At 45.3% G+C, this 14,080-nt stretch overlaps 1 protein-coding gene across 3 annotated transcripts in view; it reads left to right on the top strand.

Moving 5' to 3' along the window:
• LOC135400186 (calcium-activated chloride channel regulator 1-like) overlaps nucleotides 1–14,080 on the top strand; it is a 456,140-nt gene that overhangs the window by 212,967 nt on the left and 229,093 nt on the right. The window lies entirely within an intron of this gene.

The raw sequence follows: 14,080 nt of genomic DNA, 5'->3' as shown, positions 1-14,080 counted from the left end.
AGGGAGTGGGGGAAAGTTATTTATTAGTCTGGCATTTAAACTAAGGGTCTGGGGAGGTCTACGTTTCGGCGGAGGCTCCGCCTTTTCGGGACTAAGACGAAAAAATATATAAATATATATATATAGATACTCATGGAACGATGCGACTGCACCAAGGGACACGTGTTTCGCCGTGTTTGCGGCTTGTCAGCTCTGGGTAGCTATGCATCGTTCGCTTTTTTTTGCTCTGCATTAAATATATATATATAATATAAATATATATATATACCGACACAGCCATTCTTCTCACGGGTATTGACAGATGCTGATGGATGTATCCATGAAGTACAGATTTTCCGTATCTAAAGCGATGCTGTCGTCCGTTTTAGCGATAATAGCGAGACCGAAAGGTGTTCACGGTAATGGTTACGAAACCGGGATACGTTTTAAGTGCGTGAAACCACGTTATTGACGTCTCGTTTGGCAGCCTCCTTTTATGGTACCATTTTTGGGAAATTCTATTATTCTACTACCCCCCTCATTGTGTTTCAAATATCAATACTTATCATATTGTTTGAAGTGCCACCCAGAGGGGGAGGCCAGTTTCCCAGGAATTAAGGGATTAAGATATCAATGTCCATCGGCAGTAAAAATTCCTATTTGTTTGCGCCTCTAGCATTTATTCGGAGAGAACCACTTTGGTAAAGAGTGTTGCGGACTGTGCTTTTGGGGTACTCCAGGCAGGAATGGAGATATCCGTAGAGAAAAGCGCAGTTCTAGCCTTCACGCGCAAAGACATGCATAGATATCGCCTGTATATTGGTGGAAGCCCACTGGAGCAGGTGACACATCACAAGTTCCTAGGCGTGACTCTATCATGGAATTTGTCGTGGAAGCGCCACATAGACGTCATTGAACAGAAAGTCCAACGCTGGGTCAACGTGATTCGTCACTTCGCAGGTATGAGATGGGGGTTAGACGAGAAGGATCTTCTCATGCTGCACAATGCCCTGGTTCGTGGCTCAGTGATGTACAGCCTTCCCGTCCTACACGGACTTCCTCAGACACTGATTCAAAGGATTCGAGCCATGCTAGCGCGCAGCCTTCGGGTATGTCTTGGGGTCCCACGAGGCGCTGAAACCCGTCTAGTAGTGGCTGAGGCCAGGGACATCCCCATTGAGGTTCTCCGTACTCGGGAAACTGCACGCCACTATCTGCGTCTACGTGCCCATCATAACCGTCACACTCTGGTTCGCAAGCTTCACGCTAGACGGAACGCGACGGTTCATGCTGCTGTGACATCATTCAGACCTCATATCCCCAAATTCATAGTCGACCAGACGGCACCCAAAGTGCCTCCATGGACGTTGCCACCGCCGTCTGTCACTGTCTCCATCCCCGGTCTCAAGAACAACAAAAAGAACTATCCTGATTTTATTCTTAGGCAACTTACCCTTGACTTCGTCGAGGCTCAATACCGCAACAGTACCGCTGTATACACGGATGGATCGTCGACCAGGGACACTTCATCTTCAGCCTTTGCCATTCCATCACAGTCTGTTACACGTGGGTGTCGTCTATCTCACCGTACCTCATCGACATCCGCTGAACTTTATGCTATCTTGTTATTTTTGACATATGCGGAAGACTGTGAACCGCGGCACTGGGTAATTTACACAGACTCCAAAGCAGCTCTCCTGTGCATTAAGAACATGGGCATCCGCGGTTCCCTTGCCTCAGTGGTGATAGACATCCTGTGCGCCCTGAAGTCCCTACAAGATCGCTCCCACTACGTTGCCTTTCAGTGGGTTCCAGGGCATTGCGGAATAACTGGGAACCACGAGGCCGACGCTGCCGCTGCCGCTGCACACCAACAACGACCTTCTATGCCCATTATACTCTCGAGAGGAGACAGAAGATCCCTCCTCAGGCATTTGTCCGATTCCTGGTCTACCCTACAGTGGCAACACGACATTCCAACTATGTCCTCTTTGGGGAATGTAGACCCAACGCTGTCATACCGACTGCCTGCAAAGCTTCCTCGTCCTCTGAAATCACTCATCCACAGGCTACGTCTGAATGTGGCCTTCACTCCGTCCTATCGATACCAGCTAGGCTGTGAGGATAGCCCTATGTGCAACGAGTGTGGCGTACTTGCCAACGTTGAGCACATACTCCTCAGCTGCCGGACCTATCTCAACGAGAGGCGTGCACTGCAGTCGCAGCTTGCCACCCTTGGCTGCCGCCCCTTCAACTTGTCGACCATCCTCGGCCCTTGGGACACCGCGGCCGACTCCAGGACGGCCTTACGTCACGTGGTTGACTTCTTTGAGGCGACAGGCCTAAAGGACTCACTATGACCCCAGCAGCGCCCTCGGACACTCCCACCACCACGATCACGTCAAGCATCGTCATCGCCACTTCGATCATTCCCGTCATCTCTCATCGTCATCACTGATCATTGTCACCACTCATATTAGACCCCTAGCTATGGGGTAGCGTTCCACTCCTAGAGTCGAAAACCTCCCCACTTCATCATCACAATATATATGTTGTTGTTGTTGTTGTGCCTTTGGGAAACAGTGGACTTTATCGTCACGACGCACGGCTTGTAAGAAAACATGTGGAAGAACACACGGGACGAAACAACGGAACGCCACTAAAATATCCGGAATTAAACTTGTTAAAAACTTCGTTGCGTAGTAAGTTGCGTGTGCGAAATATTCTGGAAGGCCCCCAACACGCAGTTTCAAGCAACTAATGTTTTTCCCCATTGTTGGGAGTTACTCAAACTAAATGTTTTAATGTAACCGTTGACACCCGTACGCCTAAGGCGTGTCTGCATTTATGTTGATGATGCTGATAGTAGGAGAAAAAATGGAGATGTGAGCCAGGGCAAGCATCACCGTACATTTGTGTATTCTCCTGGAGCAGCATTACTTCTATATATCAGTGTTGGAAGTAAGTTATTGCAAGTACCTCGTTACTATAACTAAGCTACTTTTTTCGGTAACTTTTTATTGAACTCCTTGCCTTTGAGCTCCAGTTACTTCTTGAGTAACTCGTTCCTTTTTTTTTTTTTTTTTGTACCCTTGCCAAAGTAACTTGGGCTACGCTTCAAGTTCCTCTTGTTCGATTCTCGTCTACAAACATCGCTAGCTGCGTCTTTCCGTAATGAGAAGACAGCCACGTGCACGGCGCGTGTGACTCCCTTAATTGTTACGCGATGAACGTTACAAATCTGTTTTGGCCCTACATTAGAAGGCTCGTTCATCATAGCGACGAGCGTTGTATTAATAATGACGGGGAGCACTGTGTGGCAGGATTAAAACTTGGCGCGGTTCTATGAAATGTGCAAAGAGGACAGCGCACGTAACCTAAACTTTCAGTTGTCTGCTTTGTGCTCCGCTCAGTAATATTATTACGAGATGAAAAGTAGCACAGCCCTCCCTAAAGGAGCGCGTAAAAATAAACTTATCAAATATTTGTATAGTTTTCGTGTATCAAAACTATTGCGCTGCCCACTATGGGACCAAGACCCGAATTAATTATAGAGCGGACAAGAACCAAAAAGTGTATATGAGGGAGCAAGTAACTCGAAAGTAACTCGTTAGTTTTCCAAAGTACCTTAGGGACTTGAAGTTCATCTTTGTTACCTCTAACTTCGTTAGTGATTTAGTTACATTTTTGGCAAGCTTATCTGGTAACGAGTTCCTTTTTGTCCAGTAACTTCCCCGTCTCTGCTAAATATTATGTGGTAAAGTACGGGGTATTTCAGTTAAATTCCCGGGCTAGATAATTCGCGAACGGGTGCACCAATCGAAGAACTTTCTTTTTTGCAAGTATCTGTCCGATACCACGTACAAGCTGGGCACCGTGTGAATGAGTGGCGCTCATTATTTCAATTAAAAAAAAATTCCTTTTCTGAACTTCAGTGGAAACCTTTTTGAGAAACGTCTGCCACCGAAGCGGGTCATTTGTTGCAGTAATTAATTGGTTTCGGTGTACATATTTTTATTGCAGCTGGTCGCGGTGAAGCGCAGAAGGAGGTAATTCATTGGTATAAGGGAGTGGAAGAGCGACCTTTTGCGCTTCACCGCGACCAGAAGCTGCGAAAATATATATAAACCGAAACCAATTAATTACTGCAACAGATAACCCACTTCGGTGGCAGATTTTTCTCTAAAAGATGTCCACTGAAAGTCCCAAAAGGGGTGGTATTCATTTAAATGCCGACGGCGCCCTATTTTAGAAGTTATATTTTTCACGGAACTCATTCGAATTCTTTATTTAAATAATGAGCGCCTCCCACTCATTCACACGGTGCGCAGCTTGTGGACGGTGTCGGACAGATACTTGTAAAAAGGAAAGTTATTCGATTGGTGCAATCGTTCGCGAACTATTTAGCCTCGGGATTTAACTGAAGCACCCTGTGTACTATTCATACATGCATGCGCATATTTCCTTGCATAATAATAATATAATTGGGAGTAGACTGACACGTAAGGTGAGTCCGCCCACATACATTGCGTATCTGTGATAGATTAAGCTAAACTGCTATTAATCGGCCTTCGTTTCAGAATCAGATTCATAATCGGTGTTAGATTTTTGATGGCCGAAGAACATTATGTTCTGCCAGCGAGATTTCTCCGTGTTCGTTCCATTATTTGCTCCCTTCCACGCTCTACACTCTATAAAACAAAACTTCACCGCATAGCACGCTGTGGGCCAACCATTGCCATGAATGATAGGGTTATCGGTTCCTATTCGAGGAGACAGGAGGGCGTACGCCTTTTTGTGGTCAATTGCCATATATCCAAATTGCCACAAAAAAGCGTACGCCCACCCCTTTCCTCGAATAAGAGGCGATAACTCTATCATTCGCGGCAATGGTTGGCGCACAGCGTGCTATGCGGTGAAGTTCTGTTTTTAGAGTGTACAACTCCCGTCTCGCTAAAATCGAGCCCCACAGAAGTCACAGGTTTCCCTTCTGAACCCATTCCAAGCAACGGCCCGTTTTTCTCCGTTCTAAGAAAGGTAACGGAAATCGCAAAAAGTATTAACGAGAATGATGCCTCATGGTCAGGACGAACGACAAATAAATGTGTGGAAAATGGAAAGCGACCATCTGTAACGCATCCTCTCCGTGTGGACAAGGTCACAAGGACACAGTCAACCACTCCCCGAAGCGCGGCACAAATGGACAGGGAGGGGGATAGGGGGCCACGTGTTCCGACCATTTGGTCTCTTCGTTTGGCGGCACGCATGACGTTTTCTGTCTTTTCCTTTTTATTTTTTGTCTTTTGTGGAACAAAGCTGGGAACTCGTAAATATGACTGTTCAAGGCGCCGCTGCGAACATAATATACGGGGCATGACGGACGCTTCGTCGTGTGTGTTGTGCTTTTCGCATTTGTGTAACACGTCCCATACATACTTCGTTACATTAGGAGCAGCGCCTCGAATATAAAGAGTCACATTTAATGTGCAGGGTGTGCGCCGATAAACTCCACTGGCATTTGCACACGTAACTCGTCGCCCTGACAAACTTCCGGTGGCGCACAAATGGCGGCGCATTTATGCGTGCGAAAGCTACATAAAAATCGTAGAAGCCGTACTCAGCGTAAAAAAAAAAAAAAAACGAAGCGAAGGAAACATCGGCTTCCGTGCATTAGAATAGAGTAACATGGCGGTCTCAGTAGAGCGGGATGCCGGGATATCCCACCCTTTAAGAAATCCGCCGATCAAATAGTCAAATCGAAGATAGTCAAAATCCCGGTTTTCTAAATTAAAACCTAAATACGAAGAATGGTGTAATTATAGTGTTGAACAATACGTATTACTGACAAACCTCGCAGTACTTGGTGACTTTGACGTCGGTAGAGGTCATTGTCGTGAATAAAAGCGATGCTTTTGGCGACCGTTATGCTTAGTGTGGCGGCCACATCAGAGCAGCAGAAATGGTTAGAATTTGGTAACGTTAGGTTAGTTTAGGTTTGTTTTTTCACAGTTCACCGCATGGTGAGGGTGATACCCCACAGCGAGGACGTGCACAACGCAATACGCTAGCGCCGTTTGGTATATTGAACCGATTGGTTGGTTGGAACCAGTCTTGGAAAAAGTTACTTTGAAAAGTAACTAGTTATAGTTACAGTTACCCGAGCCAAAACGTAGTTAAGTTATAGCCAGAGTTACATCGCGAAAACCGTAACTAGTTAAGTTATAGTTACTAGTTACAGTTACAAATTACAGTTGATTTCATAAAATTTAGTAATGAAGATGACCTATTAACTTTTATCGCAGAGTTACCTTTCTTACACATACTATGTGTACATATTGCACTTAAGGAACAGCTGCTGCTCGAAGTGCGCATCACTCAGTTTGCCTCTGTTAATTGCGAAAATATCCCGGCCCACGCTGAAAATCCGCTCAACTGGGGCGCTGGAGGGAATGCCGGTATTATATTTAACGAATATTCTCCTTATAATTGGGAAATCATTCAGGGCAGCTAGGGTGCTGTGTCTGCCTTCTCTCCACATCTCGAATACCTCGGCCTTCTGTACAGTTCTTCTTTATCCCGTCCTGATTTTCGTTGTTTCTTTCGCTTGTAGAAACTCAAGGCGGTCATATGACACATGCTTCTTTTCAGTGGCAGCCTAGGCTCTACCACGTTTATATTCTTCAAAGATGGCAGTCCTTATTATTTTGAGAGTAAGGAACTACAGCATAACCGCAGAGGCGGTCAAAAGGTCGTTAAAAAGAGAAAAAGGAAAAGAGAAGACAAATGAAGTGTGATGCGAGGTGGTTCCGAAATGGAAAATCTGAGATTTCGAAAAGCAATAACTAGTTGCTGTAACTAACTACCCAGAAAAGTACCTAGTTACAGTTAAAAGTTAATTTTCCGTACCAGTAACTAGTTACAGTTAATAGTTACATTTTTTGTAACTAGTTACTTGTAACTAAGTTACTTCCCAAGACCGGTTGGAACCGATGGTTTCGTCGCTCTATTTCCTGCGCTGGATATCGCTCCCACGATTTTTCTCTAGCTTTCGCACACGCATAAATGCGACATCGTGCGCCTCCGGAAGTTCGTCAGGTATGCAGACAAACAAGTGGCGTGTGCAAATGCCGCTGGAGCTTATCTGCACACACCATGTACAACAGAAGTTCTTCACATAATAGTGGGTTTTAGTGCACCGTACACCCTTAAAAATCAACTTCACCGCATAGCACGCTCATAGCCAACCATATTCTCGAATGATATCGTTATCTGCCCTGATTTGTTGAAAGCGGGAGGCGTACGCCTTTTTTGTGACAATTATGAACAGCATAAGTGTCACAAAAAAGGCGTACATCACCCGTATTTAAGAAATCAGGGCAGATAACGATATTATTCGGGGTGTTGGTTGGTTAGGAGCGTGCTATGCGGTGAAGTTCATTTCTAAGAGTGTACGCTATCGTGTTTGCGTACGTAAGGGATAGCGTGGTGGTTCTGCGCACTATGCGAAGCTCTGTTTATGTTTTGCGCATGCGCAGAAGCACCAACGCTATCTCTTACGTACGCAAAGCCGATTGCGAACGATGTACTAAAATTCACTAATGTGGATATATCGGCATCGAAGCATACGATGTTTGTTTGTTTTGTTTCGTTTTTATTCGACAGAGGTTTCCTGTAAAAATGCTGTGAGAGCAGCGCTGATACCATCATGGCAGGCCGGCTATGTGGCCATGCGGAACTGCTTAATGACTAATTGGCTATAATTCATTAATTGACTTATTAATTAGATGCTTTCTGAGAAACAGAGAAATACGGCATAGCAGAATTCGGATAGTCATTACTCAAATCCATCGTCCTTATGCAACACATTGAGAAATCAACGTATACCTTGAGATGTAAATTGCCCAATTTCGCTATGCAAAATGAACCGCAACTAGAACTATACGCGCTACTCGAGCGCAGAAAGTGTGACACGCAATAATCCACGTGAGAAGACGGCGTGCTTTGGAGCGATGGAGCTGATCGGGGTAGGTGCTGTACAAACTATCCCGTGGAGTAGGTGCTCTACCAACTGCCCCGCCGTGCCATCGCTCGGGTGAGACATCAACCGCATGGAGAGTATTTACCACCCGAATGCAGGCGAAGAGTGGACAGAGCGTCACCGTTCCCCCAACCGATCGGCAAAATGATGGGCACACAACCGAAGCGCTCATATCTGTCGGGATAGGTATTTTCGAGAGAGTGGTTATGGTGGTTGTGGTGATGGCGGTGGTGGTATGGTATGATGAGAGTTCACCATAGTGGTCGTGGCGAGACCGGCTGATGGTGGAATGATGACGGCCGAAAATTAGGATGTAGGCCGCTAACTGCCAGGATTCGTGGGAAGTCAGAGCATAGAAACATACCCATAGTCTTTTGGGCCAGTCTAGACGAAAGCAGAATAGGCTGTGAGTTTTTGAATGTCTTTCCGTGAAAGGGCCTCTTGGATGTGGGACATCGTCCAGCGTACACTTTCTGTAGTGTCCAAGGCATTTTTCCCGCACCACAGCATATGCACTGCTATGAAGCAGGATGCGTACGATAGTTTCAGTTTGCTGACAATGTATGCAGCTTGCGTTGTCCAGGGAGCCTATCTTGTATAATTGTGATTCAAAGAAAGCGCCTCCTGTTCGCAAACTCAAGAGCAGAGTTTGTGCTCTTTCAAGTTCCTCGGGGTTTCCGTTCTAGGGTGATCAGCGGGAAGGTTCAGTCGAAAACAAGGTGGTTGGTGGCTATGGTGTTGAAGGTTAGCCTTAATGCTGTTTGGCCTCACCATTATTGTGGTCAGCGTCAACACAGTATCTGGTAGATGAGAAGAGATGAGTGAATTGTTGACCGGACCACCAAGTCCGAACCAGTTCAAGCTATGAGTCTGCGTTTCTAAGCTAGCCCTGTTTCACGAGGGAAGCGTTTTGAATTATCGGTTCTCTCTTCGGCGAACGTACCTCAGGGTCTTTCAGCAGTTCTATTTTTTTGCGCGCACAGCATATACGCACTGCAATCCTTTAAGATGATGTGCTCAATACTCTCGGAAGGACAGTGCTTGCAATTCGCGTCACCCAGGTCAGAGCCACTTTTGAGAGTAGCTGTCAGTTGGTATGCGAGCGCTGATCAGATCCAAAAGCTGTGGAGCGGTGTTGGGATATTCCTTGAGAAACCTGTCATAGGTATCCAACCGAGGATTTGACGTAATATCTCGGCTTGGAGGCTCTCTAAGGTAGTGACCATGTATCAGTCACTTTCTTCGGCTGTTGGTAGAGAAGTTATGGGCCGTTCGTATAGTACGCAGCTTATGTGGAAGCTCGTATAGAGCTTCTTGAGGGTCGTCGACCCTCAAGGGTGCCCATAACACAGTCCCGCTAAAAAGCAAACCTGCTGTTAAGCAAACCCTCCTAAGTTAACAGACATTCTTTCTATCAAGATGAGTGAATAAAGAAGTAGGATGTGGACTTACATTGACTGAATAATCCTGCGAGACGCTACTGCACAGATGACAGGAAAAAGGACTATACAGAAAATCGCGCCTCTTTGGCGGGTCTCCACATTCGTGGCAGAAGTAACTATTTTTTTCTCTCTCTCATCAACACATACACGAATCTGGACAATTCTCACGTGCAATAAAGCGGACGTGCAGAGCCACCTATGGGTGAAGTTTCAAGTGCATGGAGCAACGAAACAAAGCATGGAGCAACAAAAAATGGCGCGTCTTGCCCCGTGTCTCATCTTGCCCCACCTCACCGTAACCCTCAATAAATAGCTTTTTGGTATCCGTACAAGGTAGTACAGACCGGTGTCTACTATACTACACCCCCCCCCACCACCACCACCACCACCGCCACCGCCACATACACACACACTCAATCTCCATCCTGTTCGACATAGACAGCTCAAAATTACGACAAGAAGCTGGCAAAAGCAGCTCCACTCAGCCTTCCCCTGAGGATTGCATAGCCTTGTGCGTAGGTTTCTAGCTGTCGTCTCAACTCCCAGAAACCATTTCTCCCTAATTACCATACAAATTAGTCGTACGAGAAGAAGGATCAGTGAAAGCAAGAAGTTACGCGGGCGTCATTCTTTTCACGCGATTGAATTTTTCTTTCGATTGGAGTAATTACTACGAAAGCTCAGACGTAGGGTAATGCATTAGACACCGTCGTTCGCAAGAGCCTTGTTCAGGACGTGAAGCAGTCGTCGTATTCGGCGTACTATTCCTATACAAATTTGGTTGTAAAAGCGAAGGATATATTATGAAAAAAGAACACAGAAAAAAAAGCGTAAAAATCGAACCTATTACCCTGACGAATTCTGGCGGCCGCCATGCTGGTTGTATAGGTATATTGTGCCGATATGGTGCATATTAGAGTGCGGGTGATCTGCATGAACGATGCTTGCTCATTCTGCTGCAAATGATATATTTTCTAGTCTTGCTTTTGCACACTTGAGTGAATCATCAACCTGACGCTACGAAGGGCAAAGCAACGGATTTCTTTCTTCTTTTTTTTTTCTATAATCAAACTCGACCTCAATCAAAAGGAATCTACACTCTAAGAAAGAAAGGTATAGAATTATCTACCCATCTCGGTAGAGCTGTATTGCAACTACATTTCTACTCAAACCAATTCTACCTTTTGGGTATAACTGCAGAGTAGAAACAAACTACAGAGTAGAATCTGTCGTTCTACCAGCTTGGGTAGGACATCCTACCTTTTTCTTTTTTTGTTAGAGTGTACATGTGTAGTACAACGTGTCTGCTATAGTGTGCTATTGTAGGCTGTGAAGTGAATGTTTAGAAACACTACATACAAGGGACTTGGGAGTTAAATGTCTGTCCAGTTAGCTCATGAGGACGTTACTGGGGGGTGGGGGGTGGGACGGTTGAGCTGAGTAGAGCTTCGAGGACCTTCTTGAAATGCTTATCGCGATTGCTGTTCCTCCCAATATTAATAGTCACTTTCAAAAATCAACTTAAGTGACACTCTGTGTCCATACGTGTCATAGGTGCATAACACTGTGGCTGATAACGCAAATGAATAATGGCTGGTAACGTATATTAATCTTAATTAATCTAAAGTTAAACAAATACCCTCTTTTGGAGGTTGCTTACCTCGCTATTTTCACAGACGCCATATACCAGCGACCTCTAGAAGCTTTCCCCGCAAACCGCCTCGCATTCCTCGCTGACGAAGAAGGGCATAGTAAGCACAACCTCTGCACGCAAGCTTGCATTTCATTCAACTAACTTTTCGAGACGTTTCATTCCCTTCGAAGCCTTGTCGTGTGCATTATGTTACCTGGTTCTTCTTCTATCCAGTAGAAATTTCACGATCGCTCGCTAGATGGGGGATAAATAAAGGAACTTGATTGAAAAAGAAAAAGATGGAGATGTGACAAAGTCGGAGCAGGCTACTCCACTACAAGCAAGGAGGAACGAACAGTAATCAACTTCGTTATAAGCGGAGTACACACGCTTTAATTACCGCTATGTCCATTATTGGGGCGGGACCGGCATTTGTTTAAAATAGGGGCCTTCGTGCATTAATCCTTCTCGAGCGAGCGTGTAATTACCTATTACAACCGTATGATTACCAGAGGCGATAGAGATACGGGTATAATGTCAATTTTGGGACTGTTGAATCCTATTTTGCACCTGCTGGGTCCAACGCACACTAAACCCATTATGAGACATACGATGAAAACATATTTTTGTTATGTTTACGTGGAACACATAATGTGCGTAGTAATTAAACGATGACACACATGCAGCCAGTGACAAATATCGAAACTGTTACTCGATTAAGCTGCGGATAACGACAAAGCCGTACTTCACCAGCGCTGAATTCGAATGTTCCGCGTGATTCACCAAACAATAGGAGGTTTTAGTGCATCGGAAGAACTCTACGAAAACGATACGATAAAAGAGGTTATCAAATCCAAGCGTAGCAGTGTGATGTCACTCGCTCCGAAGAAAGAGGGTGATTGGCTTATCATGTTTTCCGAATTGTTATCGTGAGCACGGTCCGATGTACTAAAACTCGCTAATGACGCATCCACGATACGTCCCACAAAAGTAGAGCAGTATACTAGTGTCCTTACCAAATAGAAAAGGTGGTGGTGGTCACGATTGTTTTAAGTGTCCCCACTCATATTACATGACTGGAGTCGGGATGACAGGATGGAGCGATGGCGGTGGAAAATTATGGAGTAGACCAGTCACGGTTAGGGTCGGCGACAAGCCCTAAAAAGTAACGCGATACGCTACCGCTGCCAAATAAAGTAACGCAAATACTTTCCCGCTGTTTTTCCCGCTGTTTTTCCCGCTACACGGTTCAGCCATATGCAGCAAGTATCTAACGACGGGCCGCTGTTTAAATTTCCTTCAACTAGTCAACACGAACAAAAATCTCTTTTTCTTCTGTCTTGTTTCTTTTCTCTCCCTTTTTTCCCCCTTTGCTGGGAATAGCGAGCCGCCGTCGTGCTGCCTCACCTTTCTCCCCCTCCCCTACACTTCACCGGATAGTGTTGGTGTTGGTGTTGATGTTGAAAATACTAGGGAGAGGAATTTGTCACACGACAAGTTCGGCTACTCCCATAAACAGACCCCCCCCCCCCCCCCATGAATAGTTTTTCTTCGTGTCTGCCTATATATCGTATACCTCATACCCTAATATATCTTCCAAATATCCACGTATTGGTTTTACAGTCAGGCTAATATAATTTTTATGAAGGATTTAATTACCACGAACCGTGGGTACGCAAGATATTACCACCTCTATCAGGGGGAACATGAGAAATACGGAGGCCAGCACATACACTTGACACCCAAGACAGTCAAGTCGAAAAGGATCGTCAGACTCGTTTGCCTGAATAGCAACAGAATAAAATAAATACGAGGAAAAAATATATTTCGCCGGTACCTCGCTTCTTTCCACGGCTGTTTTTTTTTTCCATTTTATAGAATGTATAGGTAGCGGAGAAGGAGTCCGCCGCTGGAGAGTTTCGAACGGAACTACTTCGCTCTTCTTCTTACTTGTTCGCGTTACTTCCTGACTAACAAAGTAAAATGTAAGGCACTGCTTCCCAAACTGTGCTACCCCCATCAGAAATATAAGGTATCACGTCGGATACCCCCACTGCAACGGCTTTGCACAATGCCACAAGATTTTCGATTTCAGTTCATGAACAGTATTACACGATGTTGTCGATGAAATTGAATTTGACAATTACTGTACACAGAGTGAATCAGCTGGGCTAAACAGCACACACACACACACACACACAAAGAAAAACAAGAAGAAGAAGAAGAGCGCTTGCCAGGAAGGATGGCTGTTCCTATTCACTAATGTGAGCTTGTTTTTTAGGCGTCGAGATCCCCGTACCACGTACTTTTTCCGCTACCATGACGCAGAATAATGGGCAGAGCGCGATCTAACGACATCAATTTGCTGTCCTTTTTTTAAGTTCCCCTGCCGTGTCGACCCCAAGCTGGATCTGTCACGGGAACCACAGTTGGGGAAATAATGTTGTAACGGAGCACTTCTCCCAGCGATTTTCCCAGCACCCCCACCACCTAACACCCCCAAAAATCATGCACCCCCAAGACGAAAAAAAAAAAAAACACCGCCCAGAAAGGCCAAAAACGCCACAAAAGCAACAGATATTGGCGTTACAACCTCCCTACTGGACCTCCTTCTCCCCCTCCTCGTCGAGGTGCAAATTCTGGGAATATCCTTGGCTTCTCCGCTACTGGAAACCGTAACGAATACGGTCGCGGCGCTGTATACACAACACTGCTGCCACCTGATTTCGTTGAGAGGACAAGTGTGCACTGTCATCTCACAACTGAAACGCTCATCGCTGGAACCAGACTTGTACGCATTTGGAGTATTGTATTTAAAATACTGTATTTTAAATACAATTTGCGGTATTTTGCTACTCTACTCAATACTTTTTGTTTTGTGTATTTGTACTCTATTTAAAATACATTTTATGGTATTTTCTACTCCATACTCTAATTACATACTTTGGATCTCCCTCTCAAACTTTCTGTGTCTCGTCTTTCCATTAT

This window comes from Ornithodoros turicata, chromosome 7 (genome assembly GCF_037126465.1).
Source record: "Ornithodoros turicata isolate Travis chromosome 7, ASM3712646v1, whole genome shotgun sequence".
In the NCBI taxonomy this organism is placed as follows: domain Eukaryota; kingdom Metazoa; phylum Arthropoda; class Arachnida; order Ixodida; family Argasidae; genus Ornithodoros; species Ornithodoros turicata.
This window is presented reverse-complemented; position numbering and strand designations above follow the sequence as displayed.